The sequence below is a fragment of the Schistocerca piceifrons genome, chromosome 2 (assembly GCF_021461385.2).
Source record: "Schistocerca piceifrons isolate TAMUIC-IGC-003096 chromosome 2, iqSchPice1.1, whole genome shotgun sequence".
NCBI lineage: Eukaryota > Metazoa > Arthropoda > Insecta > Orthoptera > Acrididae > Schistocerca > Schistocerca piceifrons.
The window spans coordinates 1,096,932,721-1,096,948,179 of NC_060139.1; positions in this window are offsets into that span (position 1 = coordinate 1,096,932,721).

Here is a 15,459-nt window from a genome sequence, read left to right on the forward strand (position 1 = left end):
GTGCCATCCTTCTTAAAACGAGTCAAATCCAAAATAAGTTTGGGACGCCGGAGGAGCTAAGGTGGAGATCTGCTCCAACCGCGACGTAAAACACGAAGACCAGCCACAGACATCGCACCGAGGCAATCCTGTGCGCGAATCCCATAGGGCTGCGTCGCACGTTGCCGGTTATGAAATAACCGTGCCACAGGAGGCTGAGCAACGGTATGGTATGCAGGTGTGTAAGGTGTGGACAAAGTTTTATACGCCTGGCGTACCGTAAGTAGCCGTCGCCGCATATGAAGTGGCGGTTCACCTGCCTCTGCACAGAGGCTTGGTATGGGGCTAGTTCGGAATGCCCCAGTGGCCAACCGAAGCCCTTCATGGTGGACAACGTCCAAAATCTTTAAGTACGAAGGCCTCGCAGACCCATACACCGTGCACCCATAATCAGGCCGAGATCGCACAAACGCCCTGTAAAACTGGAGCAGACAAGTCCTGTCAGCTCCCCATGCACTGTGGCTAAGACATTTTAAAATACTTAAAGCCTGAAGCGACCGCCGTTTCAGGTCTTTAAGATGAGGTAACCACGTAAGCCGCGAGTCAAAAATGAGCCCCAGAAATCTCACCGTGTCTTTAAAAGTAAGAATAGTGTCCCTCAAGCGCACCTCAGGAAAGGTTAAAATCGAACGAGAACGGTTAAAAAGAACACGTACAGACTTATTGGTGGAAAACTTAAATCCACTCTTCTGCGCCCAGTCATCCAAACGCCTAATCGTAAGTTGCAACTGACGAGTTGTCGTTGTAAGGCTTGAAGAAGAGAAAAACCAAGAGAAATAATCCACAAACAAAGAACACTGGACAGGACTTTTCACCATGGACGTAATGCTATTAATAGCGATGGCAAACAGAGTCACACTTAAAACGCTACCCTGAGGGACACCGTTCTCCTGCTCAAAGCGATCAGACAGGACGTCACCAATTCGGTATCTAAAATATCGTGGCGAGAGGAAAGACTGAATAAAAAGACGAAGACATCCACGAAAACCCCATTCGTGAAGCTGCACCAGTATGAGACGCCTCCAAGTGGTATCGTAGGCCTTCTCGATGTCGAAAAATACACCTAGAAGGTGATGACGGCGTAGGAAAGCTTGTTGTGTAGCCGCCTCCAGGAGGGCAAGGTTATCGAAGGTGGAACGAAACCTCCTGAACCCACACTGAAAGCGACTAAGGAGTTGCCGGGATTCTAACATCCAGACAAGGCGGCGGTTGACCATCCGCTCCAAGGTCTTCCCTATGCAACTAGTGAGGGCAATACTACGGTAGCTACTTGGGCTCGTGCGGTCTTTCCCAGGTTTTAAAAAATGGATTAAAACTGCCTCACGCCACGCGTCAGGAAAGGTACCCGACGCCCAAATGTCATTAAAAAGTGCGAGGAGGAGTTCTCTGTTGCGCATTGTGAGGTGCCATGGCATACTGTAATGGATCCTGTCGTGACCAGGGGATGTGTCACGAGCTCCAGACAAAGCAGAATCCAGCTCCCACATAGAGAATGGGCAGTTGTAAACTTCATGAGAGGTGGACTGGAAGTTCAGACTACATCTCTCAGCAACCGCTCTATGGCGCTGGAAACCTGGATCCTGACTAGTTGTTGCAGTAACTGTGGCAAAATACGCTGCCATAGTCTGGGAAATGTCTCGCGGATCCGTGTGGAGAGTCCCGTTAGTCATTACAGCAGCAATGGGGCACCTCCCTCCTCTGCCAGAAATTCTCCGGATGGTCTCCCACACAATGGAACTTTTGGTGGAACGATTAATGGTGTTCAGGAACGTTTGCCACGACCTCTTCTTGCTCTCATGAATAATGCGGCGACATCTTGCCCTCGCCACCCGAAAGGCTGCAAGATTCTCAGCAGTCGGCCGACACTTGAACCGACGCAGAGCCGCACGCCTGGTCCTGAGTGCAGAGCAGCAGTCGGCACTCCACCAAGGCACAGGTGGCCTTTTCCGGTGGCCTGTGGACTGTGGAATGGATGCTGCAGCGGCGTGGTGGACCGTGTTGGTAATATGATCCACCCACATCTCAACATTCGCACAGTGTTCGAATTGGGCAAGTGTCCAGTCAGCTCCACTGAGCACCCATCGTGGTGGTCTCCTTTCGGGGCGCACGCCACCTGGCAGATGAATCCAGATTGGGAAATGATCACTGCCGTGCAAGTCAGCGACCACTTCCCAGTGAGCACTGGCGGCAAGAGCTGGAGAGCAAAGCGAGAGATCAATGGCAGAGAACGACCCAGTCGCCGTGCAGAAATGAGTACTCTGTCCTCCATTGAGGAAGTAGGCACAGGATGACAGGAGAAGCCTCTCAATTGCTGTACCCCTGGGGCAGGTAACTGCAGAGCCCCAAAGCACATTGTGGGCATTAAAATCACCACAAATAATGAATGGCTGGGGGAGCTGTGTAAGAAGGTCGGTGAGGGCCGCTTCATCAAGAGCATCATGTGGGTGCAAGTAAAGTGAACATATAGTCAATGGATGATGCACGTGCACGGACACAGCGACAGCCTGTAGAGTCGTCGTAAGTGAGAGAGGCGAGGAGAGGTAGTCTGCCCTGACGAAAATACCTACGCCTCCTCTAGCTCTTTTGTGGAGTGTATAGCCTCGTATCTCAGGGGAGTATGATGGATGGAAATACGTCTCCTGGAGACAGAGACACAGTGGTCTACCCTGAGAAAGTAGACGAAGTTCCTCCACATGCGTCCTGAACCCTTGCAAGTTCCACTGGAGTATGGGAGCCATCTATGTTGGGGGTAGCACCTTCATCCTGTCTCTCCGATGGGGCGGGGAGACCGCAGCAGGTGGAGGGGCAAGTGTGGGACGAGGTGATTGCCCCACACATACATCGAATTCCATCAACTCCGGGGAAGAGTCAGATAAAGCCTCACGTAAAACAACATCCGCATGGTCAGACGGTTTACCACGGGATTTGACCCGCTGTTGCTGCTGTACAGTAGCTTTCTGTGGTTTCGTGGACTTTGAGGGAGCTGATGTGGGAGTGGTAATTGGCGCACTGGGCCTGGGGACAACCTCAGCTGTTGGAGGCGCGAGGGGCTGGACCACGTTCGCCACTGTACCTTTGTCTGCCGTTCGAGTAGGGGCTACTGGCTCTGAAACACCGGCTGCGGTGCAAGTGCACTGACAGCTGCAGGTGTTAGTGCCAACACTCACCACCTCAGTCTGCATCGAGGCATCGACTTTTGGAGTAGGCTTCTGTACCAGGGATGCAAAAGATGTAGCAAATGTGGGAGGTTGCATCGACTTATAAATCTTCTTGGCCTCACCATAGGGGATACGCTTGGTTGTTTTTATTTCCTGGACCTTGCGTTCCTCTAAAAATACGCGGCAGTCTCGACTCCAAACAGGGTGGTTCCCAGAGCAATTAATACATTTAGCCGGAAACGAGCAACCAACTCCTTCATGAGCAGCCTGACCACAGTTTCCACAAGTCGCTTCGCCTTTACAGCCGAGGGTGGTATGCCCAAAACGCTGGCATTTGAAACAGCGCATCGGGACCGGGAAATAAGGCCTCACACTAAGGCGAAGGAAGCCAGCTTTAACATGTTCAGGAAGTTTTGTGCTACTGAAGGTTAGAATAAAGGAGTCGGATTTGACAAGAGTGCCATCAGCCCTCTTCATGATGTGTTGGACGTCAACGATACCTTCTGGAGCCCACTCACATTGCAGTTCTTCCTTGGGAATATCAACTAGATCCCGGCATGTCACCACACCTTTGCTATAATTCAAGGTGCTGTGCAGTTCAGTGTCTATGGTATACTCCCCAAGGCATTTAGCAGCTTGCAGGTTAGTGGCTTGCTTGGAAGTGGAAGTTTCCACGAGCAAGGTCCCATTACGCAAACGCTTCACTGATTTTTAGGAGCCACAGATGCCCTCCAGACCCTTTTGTATATAGAAGGGCGAAACCTTCTCAAAACTACCCTACTTCCGTTTCACAATGAGAAACACATTCGGATTACCAGAATGCATTCTGTTACCTAAGACTGGACTTGTTAAAGAAGCGCCGGAGTCAGGGGGACTGACTGCACGGGCCCTGTTAAGAGACTGGGTGTTAGAACCTTCCAGCGGCCCATCCTTTCCGCTGGGAGGAAGAAAAGAGGATTTCGAAGGATCCATCGTGGTCCCACGAGCAGCTAGGGAACTAGAAGTCCACCTAGACAGAGCCCCGCGTGCCTACGTAAGCCTTATACAACTGAGGTGCGGCAGGTTCCCCGGAGGTTGCCCGCTATCGACTGTTCTACCTCAACAGCCATGCATCTCATCAGCGCGCAGCACACCTTGAGATTGAGGGGTTTTTTATAGAGGTTTATTCCATCCTCGCGATCCGGGCGGTCAAGCCAAGATCCCCATTCCCTGAGACACACAACGTTCCACCGCCGCGCCGCACGGTGGTCGCTGAAGTATGCCCAGAGGCTACGGTGACAGGGGACGGGCGGCGCTTACCAGTCCCCAGCTCAGGAACCCCGGGGTCGCCAAGCCCGTACCCAGCAAACGAATGCTGAGCCCCTGGGGGCTGCTATTTTGTAGCTTTTTTTTTTGTAGCTAAATGATAAGTGATCTATCTTTCTATGTATTCGCAGCACATTACACTTGTCTACATTGAGAATAAATTGCCATTCCCTGCACCATGCGTCAATTCGCTGCAGATCCTCCTGCATTTCAGTACAATTTTCCATTGTTACAACATCTCGATACACCACAGCATCATCTGCAAAAAGCCTCAGTGAACTTCCGATGTCATCCACAAGGTCATTTATGTATATTGTGAATAGCAACGGTCCTATGACACTCCCCTGCGGCACACCTGAAATCACTCTTACTTCGGATGACTTCTCTCCATTGAAAATGACATGCTGCGTTCTGTTATCTAGGAACTCTTCAATCCAATCACACAACTGGTCTGATAGTCCATATGTTCTTACTTTGTTCATTAAACGACTGTGGGGAACTGTATCGAACGCCTTGCGGAAGTCAAGAAACACGGCATCTACCTGTGAACCCGTGTCTATGGCCCTCTGAGTCTCGTGGACGAATAGCGCGAGCTGGGTTTCACACGACCGTCTTTTTCGTAACCCATGCTGATTCCTACATAGCAGATTTCTAGTCTCCAGAAAAGTCATTATACTCGAACATAATACGTGTTCCAAAATTCTACGACTGATCGACGTTAGAGATATAGGTCTATAGTTCTGCACATCTGTTCGACGTCCCTTCTTGAAAATGGGGATGACCTGTGCCCTTTTCCAATCGTTTGGAACGCTACGCTCTTCTAGAGACTTACGGTACACCGCTGCAAGAAGGGGGCAAGTTCCTTCGCGTACTCTGTGTAAAATCGAACTGGTATCCCATCAGGTCCAGCGGCCTTTCCTCTTTTGAGCGATTTTAATTGTTTCTCTATCCCTCTGTCGTCTATTTCGATATCTACCATTATGTCATCTGTACGACAATCTAGAGAAGGAACTACAGTGCAGTCTTCCTCTGTGAAACAGCTTTGGAAAAAGACATTTAGTATTCCGACCTTTAGTCTATCATCCTCTGTTTCAGTACCATTTTGGTCACAGAGTGTCTGGACATTCTGTTTTGTTCCACCTACCGCTTTGACATAAGACCAAAATTTCTTAGGATTTTCTGCCAAGTCAGTACATAGAACTTTACTTTCGAATTCATTGAACGCCTCTCGCATAGCCCTCCTCACACTACATTTCGCTTCGCGTAATTTTTGTTTGTCTGCAAGGCTTTGGCTATGTTTATGATTGCTGTGAAGTTCCCTTTGCTTCCGCAGCAATTTTCTAACTCGGTTGTTGTACCACGGTGGCTCTTTTACATCTCTTATGATCTTGCTTGGCACATACTCATCTAACGCATATTGTACGATGGTTTTGAACTTTGTCCGCTGATGCTCAACACTATCTGTACTTGAGACAAAACTTTTGTGTTGAGCCGTCAGGTACTCGGAATTCTGCTTTCTGTCACTTTTGCTAAACAGAAAAATCTTCCTACCTTTTTTTAATATTTCTATTTACGGCTGAAATCATCGATGCCGTAACCGCTTTATGATCGCTGATTCCCTGTTCTGCGTTAACTGTTTCAAATAGTTCGGGTCTGTTTGTCACCAGAAGGTCTAATATGTTATCGCCACGAGTCGGTTCTCTGTTTAACTGCTCAAGGTAGTTTTCAGATAAAGCACTTAAAAAAATTTCACTGGATTCTTTGTCCCTGCCACCCGTTATGAACATTTGAGTCCCCCAGACTATATCCGGCAAATTAAAATCTCCACCCGGAACTATAACATGGTGGGGAAATCTACTCGAAATGTTTTCCAAATTATCCTTCAGGTGCTCAGCCTCAACAGCTGCTGAGCCAGGGGGCCTATAGAGACATTCAATTACCATGTCTGAGCCTGCTTTAACCGTGACCTTCACCCAAATTATTTCACATTTCGGATCTCCGTCAATTTCCTTCGATACTATTGCACTTCTTATCGCTTTAAACACGCCTCCCCCTTCACTGTCCAGCCTGTCTCTGCGGTATACATTCCCATCTGAGTTAAGGATTTCATTACTGTTTACGTCTGGTTTCAGCCAACTTTCTGTCCCTAGTACTATATGGGCGTTGTGACCGTTTATTAATGAGAGCAGTTCTGGGACCTTTCTATAGACGCCCCTGCAGTTTACTATTAGCAGATTAATATTGTTATTCCCTGTTGCATTTCGCCTACTCCTACCTTGTCGCGTCTCAGGAGGCGTCTTGTCGGGTCTAGGGAGGGAATTCTCTAACCTAAAAAACATGCAACATATAGTATGACTGGTACCGTATGGCTTGCGCATGCTAGCTCACGTCCCCAGGGGATTAGTGGGCCCTTCCTCGACCTTTTCTGGGCGGAAATTTCACAGGGCGGAGAATACATGACACTATTTTACAGATATGGTTAGGAAGTGTTTGTGAACTGAGGAAATTGAGTATTTCTCGACTCATTATACTATGATGGAGAGAATATTAATGGCATCCAGTGCTCTGCAAAGCCACTCGTAAGTGACCATAGTCGACGCTGTAAAAACGCCCGATGTCGGCGTTTCATTTTCTCAGCAACCCACAGCCGGGTCAAGTGACGACACTACGTCGGGAGTTCGGTTCACCACAGGTCTCATCTTCGTGAAGTCACCTTGCTCTTTCGAAAGTTTTCCTTATCTTTGGACACTGAAAATTAATCTTACAGTGTAATAAAACGTAGTCTTGAAATTATTAGATGACTAGTATCAAAACCATGATTATTGTGTCCGTTACCCTACCTGCGAGAGGTACAGAACCTATTCTGAAATCTTTGTTGCAAATCCTGTGATAGGTCTCTAGAATCATTATGAGGTATTGCCTATTCTGTGCAGTAGGCACTGCTAGTATTTCTCACTGATTTACTATCTGTGTAATTTTCATCGTTTACGAACAATATAGCAATCTGCTTATTATGTTTTTTGAACCAGCTATCCTGATGCTCCGTTATTTACTGCTGAATAATTAATCCAGATTCGCTCATTTACTGGGACAAACCCCAATGCCTGCAAATAGGAGATGTAACAAAACTGCACAAATGCCAGCAGTTTTAGCAGATAAACGTACTCACCAGCTGACCGGACACATAGAAAATAATAACGTCAGTCCTTCAAACCATGTAATTCAACACGTATAATTCTCGTAATTGCGGCTTTGTAAATAGTTAAAGGGGCTTATTTCTAAGTTATATACGACTGTTTTTAGTTGTTTTGGCAACCAGTATTACAGGAAATACAGGTGAAAGGTCTCTGTTGGATTCCTTTCATGTTAATTTCTTAAATCTGTTGTCATTTACGGCATAAATTCCACTTCTAAATTTACTGTGCTGTTTCTGACTATCTGGGAGGAGACTGAGCAGTGAAACGTGTTACTTTTACACATAAAGAAGAACGATCTGTCACACTACTACACTTTAAAACACAGTCTATATGTAATTCATGTCACGCAATCTCATACAGAACCTACATCCGCTTTCTTTTATATAATGTATAAGATACTGTCATCCCCCTTCCATTCTGTGTGAAAGAATGATGAGCAAATGTATTTCTAGTTGCATGCTTGATGGTAGCAGACAAGCCTGTCTGCTAGAGAACAGTAGGACCAACGTCGGAACAGGTAGCTACGCTTTCTAGAAGCAAAGAGGTTTCTATTCTTAGTATGGTCCTGTCCGTCCCTCGTCATGTTAGTATAGGCAGCTACCTCTCTGGTCACTTCCGTTTGTATTTGTGAGGCACCCCTCAGGAAGGGACCACGACAGTCTGTCCGCGGCGAGCGTCTGAAGTGGTAAGATCTCCGGCTAAGCACGTGTCTGCTAAGTCCGTAGGACAATGGATTTCTTAAGTTCAGCCTAACTGAAAATTTAATCACCTTTATTTCATGTTTAGCTCTAAAACATCTAATGTTATCTTAAATTGCAACGCAGTGTATTTCGAGTGTGAAGTTCAAAATATCTTCCAGTAGTTGCTTTTTGTCACTACTTTGTGAGTAAAGTGGAACCATGTGTTGATCAGTAACTCTAACTAAGATCATCAATCTTAAATGCGAATGTGCGTGAGATTATAACGTCTCGTCTTGACAATATTTTTCAATATAGCAACATTTCTTTATGTTCAACCCACGTGGGCTGTACTTTGTGAGACCAGTACCACGTGCTTATACAATTGTTTGACGCATCAGGTTAATAGTAAGACGATAGTATCCAGTTCTAGGTTTTTCTTTTGTAAATTGCTTTTCGATCTAATTATTTCAATTATCAAAATTATTGTGGAGTTACACTATTTGTGTAAACTTAGTTGACCACGTGAAGCATGTGGTGTAATCATCAAAGTAGCCCTCAGCTATTCTTTTCGGGAAGATTTCACAGAGAGTTAGTATGAATTTAGTATACCTGTGTGTGGTAATTACATGACGGACAGAATTGCGCTACGAATGTAACTTCTTTGGATGGAAACTGAATCGGTTGGTTGTGGTTAATTTCCTCTTGCATATGTTTCAACATTTTTCGTGTGTTATTTTATGAATGCAGTGTTGTATGCAGTCTCCAAATCTTGGCTCCATATTTGATGTGTTCTGTAAGATTACAAACTCAAATTTTCACAATCCTAAATAAGGCACCAGTTCAGTTATGAATCAAGTTTAATATGCTGAAATTTCAGTGATCAATGTTAAAATAAATGTCCAAATATAACCTGATTTATTTCTTCTTATTTAAATTCTCTTTATATATATATATATATATATATATATATATATATATATATATATATCACCGGTTGTCATATGACGATTAAAAGACTATAATTAATGTTAGTCTGGTGGGAATTTGGTAAGCTAGACTGGATACCTGGTGAAACAGTTGCGCAGTAATGCAAGGTTAACTTCCCCACATAGCTCACAGCTTTTAACCCACTTTTATGGTCTTGTCCATCAGCACCGCCTTCATAACAAATTAAAGCAACAACATTACACAGGTACTGTGCCCTCGCAACTTGAGTGGGTGAAGGGGATAACGAAATGGGAATAAGTGTGACGGCTAAAAGACTGTCAAGTTAAAACTAAATAACAAGGAAGTAATCACTGGAAACAGTTTGAGGTAACTTTTTATTAAGTTGTTACTTCTTGTTGCACAGAAGCTTCGTTTCAACTGTAGAGTCTTTATTATGTAAACATGTTTACTGTAGTTGCGGGGAATTTGAGTACAGCCAGGGCTTTTAATCTGGAGTACTGGAGCAAAATGCACTCAGATTCGTGATGTCTAAAGAGGACCTATCTGAGTGAGGAGGGCCGAGCGGTTCTAGGCGCTTCAGTCCGGAACTGCGCTGCTGATACGGTCACAGGTTCGAATCCTGCTTCGGGCATGGATGTGTGTGATGTCCTTAGGTTAGTTAGGTTTAAGTAGTTCTAAGTTCTAGGGGACTGATGACCTCAGATATTAAGTCCCATAGTGCTCAGACCCATTTGAGTGAGGAGGCTGTATCATTGTCAAATAAACGCCAGAAAGTTGATCTTGCTTGTGCTATTTTGTTTAAACAGTGTGGTGTTTGTGAGTTTGTAGGACTATTGATAACAAGGCCAGGCATAGTCATACATGAGAAACTGATGGGACCGAAAGACGACAAAAATGGATGAGAAGCAGGGAGATGCAGGGTGTCAAAATACCTTAGTCCATGAAATTTAATTAGTTGATGGAAAATTATGATTTAAAGAATTTAGTTCCACATAAACCTGTGCCACGGAAAGATGTTAATGCTATGAAAAACTTAATGTACAGAATGTAAATAGATACTATAGATAGTCAGTTTGTTCTTACAGTTTTAAATTTTAGAGTAAAATACTTTGTTACGTTTAAATGTCGCCCATATTACCTACTAGCAAAATCGTTTCAATCAAATCATTATAAACCTCAGATCCAAACGAGTATAATACATTACAAGGGAATCTTTCAAAAACTGTATATGAACATGATTTTCAATGAAACATGTTATTAGTGATGTTGAGATCTGACTTCTCATTAATCTTGTACTTAGTGCGTCATTAAGGAGAATAGCTCTAAACAGAAGTGGCCGTCTTGCAGTAACCAAAAATATGTATCCAATGTATGCTTGCAGACTCATTTTCTTTGTATTTTGTGAAGCTGGCAGCTTATTGGCTCATGCTGCAACGGTGACGAAATTTTGCTTACGAAATAAACGTGTATGAATCTGAGAGTGTTTCCTTGAATTACTGATTTACACTCCAGTATCCAACTAATTCAACAAAAATTTAGTTAAGACGTGAATGTTCTAATCTGGATAACACTTTTGAGCAAAACGTAAATATTTCTTTCAGTTTGCAGATGGCGTTTGACAAATGCTTTCGGCCATAGAAGGGTGTGCGGGCAGAGCTGGTGCGTGACAAGTTGTTGTCGAGTAGATCGTAAACTGGAACGAGGGATAAAAATAATCAACGAGCGGATATAGTGATCCAGTGAATAAACCTTTGCCAGTTAAAGCTAGACACAGGTGGAAAGAGAACAGAACTCGTGCAGTATTGAGTTTGAAATGCATTCCGCTGCAGGCAATAAGTATTGCGACTTCGACAAATTTTTCGGAGCTAAGCGTCAGCACTTGGTAGAATGTCTGAGCCGTTGCAGTGATTCGCGTGAGACTAGTAATTACAGCAACTGGGATCCAAGCGGGCTGCAGAGAATCCAGTGTGGAAGGTTAAGTTGGAAATTTACAAGCGGCGTGTAGCCTGGTAGCCTGTTCCTCTAGTTTTACAAGAAACTTACGTAGTAGGTGTGACCTGCCTTGCATGAAACGCTGTATACGTATATACACAATTTATCATATATTGATAGTTGCACTTTCTAATTGTTCGCTGTCGATGCTGTTGTCTACAAACAGTATTGTCATAAAACTAGCGTAATGAAGTGCAGTAAGATATGGACATTTCCGCTAGTATAATGAAGGGCAGCACACTTCAAATAATGATAAGTGAAAGACAATGCCTATGAGAAACAGAAAGAATCTGACAGAACCTGATTACAAGTTTAATGGCGAAACACTGGAACACATCGCGTTATTTATATTTCTTGTGATAATACTAAAAAGTGGCATGGAATGGAATAAACACGTACAATATGTAACGGAAAAGGCGAATGCAAGTATTTGTTGCAAGGGTCCTCAGAAACCCCCATGCTCATGTGAAAGACATCGCATACAAGACACAAGCTCGACCAAATCTAGAATACCACTTAAGCGTTTGCAGACCTTATCAAATTGATGTGACAACATAAATAAATGCCTAAACCAGCACCTGTAGATGAATGTTGACTTCGGACTAACTTCTCCCCCAACGGCTAGCTGCTGTACCTGACCCAGCTCCTATCCTATAAACTCAAAGCCCGTAAATATGCCATGCTCGTATAGGATTCCGATCATTTTATCAACTTTAAACGTATGAACATGCAATAAATTATCTGCATTTTGTTTAAGATTGTAACAACTACAGAGGTATCTCTTTAATCAGCGTTGTGGGTAAAATATTCTCGGGTATTGTTGAAAGGAAAGTGCGAGTATTAGTTGAGGACAAACTGGATGAAAATCAGTGTTGGTTTAGGCCTCTTAGAGGTTGTCAGGACCAGATATTTAGCTTACGGCAAATAATGGAGCAGTGCTACGAGTGGAACAGGAAATTGTATCTATGCTTTATAGATCCAGAAAAGGCATATGACCGGGTTCCTAAGAGGAAGTTATTGTCTGTTCTACGAGATTATGGAATAGGAGGCAAACTTTTGCAAGCAATTAAAGGTCTTTACATAGATAGCCAGGCAGCAGTTAGAGTTGACGGTAAATTGAGTTCATGGTTCAGAGTAGTTTCAGGGGTAAGACAAGGCTGCAACCTGTCTCCACTGTAGTTCATATTATTTATGGATCATATGTTGAAAACAATAGACTGGCTGGGTGAGATTAAGATATGTGAACACAAAATAAGCAATCTCGCATATGCGGATGATTAGTTGTGATGGCAGATTCGATTGAAAGTTTGCAAAGAAATATTTCAGAGCTAGATCAGAAATGTAAAGACTATGGTATGAAGATTAGCATCCCCAAAACGAAAGTAATGTCAGTGGGAAAGAGATATAAACGGATTGAGTGCCAAATAGGAGGAACAAAGTTAGAACAGGTGGACGGTTTCAAGTACTTAGGATGCATATTCTCACAGGATGGCAACATAGTGAAAGAACTGGAAGCGAGGTGTAGCAAAGCTAATGCAGTGAGCGCTCAGCTACGATCTACTCTCTTCTGCAAGAAGGAAGTCAGTACCAAGACTAAGTTATCTGTGCACCGCTCTATCTTTCGACCAACTTTGTTGTATGGGAGCGAAAGCTGGGTGGATTCAGGTTACCTTATCAATAAGGCTGAGGTAACGGATATGAAAGTAGCTAGGATGATTGCAGGTACTAGCAGATGGGGACAATGGCAGGAGGGTGTCCACAATGAGGAAATCAAAGAAAAACTAGGAATGAACTCTATAGATGTAGCAGTCAGGGCGAACAGGCTTAGATGGCGGGGTCATGTTACACGCATGGGAGAAGCAAGGTTACCCGAGAGACTCATGGATTCAGCAGTAGAGGGTAGGAGGAGTCGGGGTAGACAAAGGAGAAGGTACCTGGATTCGGTTAAGAATGATTTTGAAGTAATAGGCTTAACATCAGAAGAGGCACCAATGTTAGCACTGAGTAGGGGATCATGGAGGAATTTTATAAGGGGTACTATGCTCCGTCTGAACGCTGAAAGGCATAATCAGTCTTAAATGATGATGATGATGATTATTATTATTTCAAACTTTCTATCCCTCTGTCCTTACTATATAACGATAAACATTACTAGTGCATTTATCTTCTGTCCCATTACAGATGAATCCTTCCTATCTGCCTTCGCCAGTACCCCTACAACACTGCCTCCCGACCTCCATAGGCCACCTTTCAGAAATCCCACTGATTCCTCAACTTCACCCCAACAGGTTACCTCCTGGAGCAAATAATCGTTCTTCAAGATTAAAATTTTCGAGGTGCAGGCAGTAATCATACGATGGACTATCTGCAGCTTGTGTCCACATGATTTCTACCTCACTGTTTACGATCATCCTGTCCAATTAATTTGTGACGTAATTGGTTAGTTAGAAGTTGCTAAGCGGCAATAAATAAATTCATCGAAGACACACACGCATAACACACCAGACACGGCAGCTGTGGACGAACATTCTATAAATACAGGGCATTCCATAAAATACAGTGATGTGAAGACATTAACATCCATCTCTTCCGTTTGGGATTCTGTCTTAAAGGAAGCTATAGAGATTAGATTAGTTAGTAATTTAATAAACAGAGATAATGATTATAATTTGGGCAAATCTTGGAATCCGGCTCTTTGGATAATTAAATTGCAGAGAAGTTGTCATGGTGTCACCGCCATAGGCCATAGGCGTATCTCTTTCCCGCCGACCAGCCTCTGCGACCCGCATCAGAGTACCGCCGCGGTGGATCATCTGGGGCAGCGCTTGGCACCTCGTCGTCAGTCTTGCAACTCACTCTGAGGATGGTCGGACGAAACGCGGGCGAAATATCAGTGGAAGAAATTTTATTATCACGGTTGCATGCCCGAAATTTAATGGGATATTAATTACGCAGCGAGAAATTTAAAATGTACAACAAGCATTAGTCAGTCGCACTGAACAAGCTCAAGTTTGGAAACAGACATATGCAGACACGTAATATGGGTGAGCAAGCACTCTTCCAGACTTATTTGAAATCTTCGCTCTTGAAGAGGAGAAATAAGAAGTGGCATCTGTAGTATGTTCGTCTATTTGTAATACTAAGAATGCCACATCCTTGAGCTTACTTATTAGGCTATCCACGAACGGACTGAGGACACCTAACCACAGAGAGAACAATGAAAGCGCACAAGAAAGTGGATTTTAGCCAACAGTTCTCATTATAAATCCTTGTATCAGTCGCCCTATTGATACAATTTAATCTTTCATAGCGGGAAAAAAAAAGAAAAAAACAGACTAATCTGATTACACGCCACACTTTCGGCATAAAATTATCACATTTCAATTTGGTTTTGTCTACAGTCCACGGAACCGAAGCTGTTTGATACACCATCTCTAAATGGTTCAAATGGCTCTGAGCACTATGGGACTTAACATCTATGGTCATCAGTCCCCTAGAACTTAGAACTACTTAAACCTAACTAACCTAAGGACATCACACAACACCCAGTCACCACGAGGCAGAGAAAATCCCTGACACCCCGGGAATCGAACCCGGGAACCCGGGAGCGGGAATACACCATCTCTGAGTGTAAATAATCTGGCAATCCTTGCTCAAAAATAGAAACTTAACACATACACATACACACACATAAACCATCACTCACTTACTAAAAAAAACATATGACTACTATAAACTCTCATCTCTGCAGGAAAATTAGTACACATAGTCACATAAATACATTCAAATCAGAAATTGTCCTCGGGTTTCTTGAGCAGTTGAGGACACAAAGACTACAAAGAAAACACACATAAAACATCTACTAAAAGCTACAATTAACAAGAAAATATCTTTATATTTGCACTTCATCCGAGATTCATCATTCATCTACTCAGGAGAAGGACCACTTTATATCCTGATATGGCTACAAGCCTTTTATTCGGCCTGTTCCTGGATAGCTTGATAAGTAAGATGCAGGATGTGGAATTCTTAGTATTACAAATGGGCCATATTACAATAGTTGCCATTTCTTATTTCTTCCCTTAAAAGTGAAGATTTCAATTAATTTGGCAAGAGTTCTTGCTCACACACATGATATGT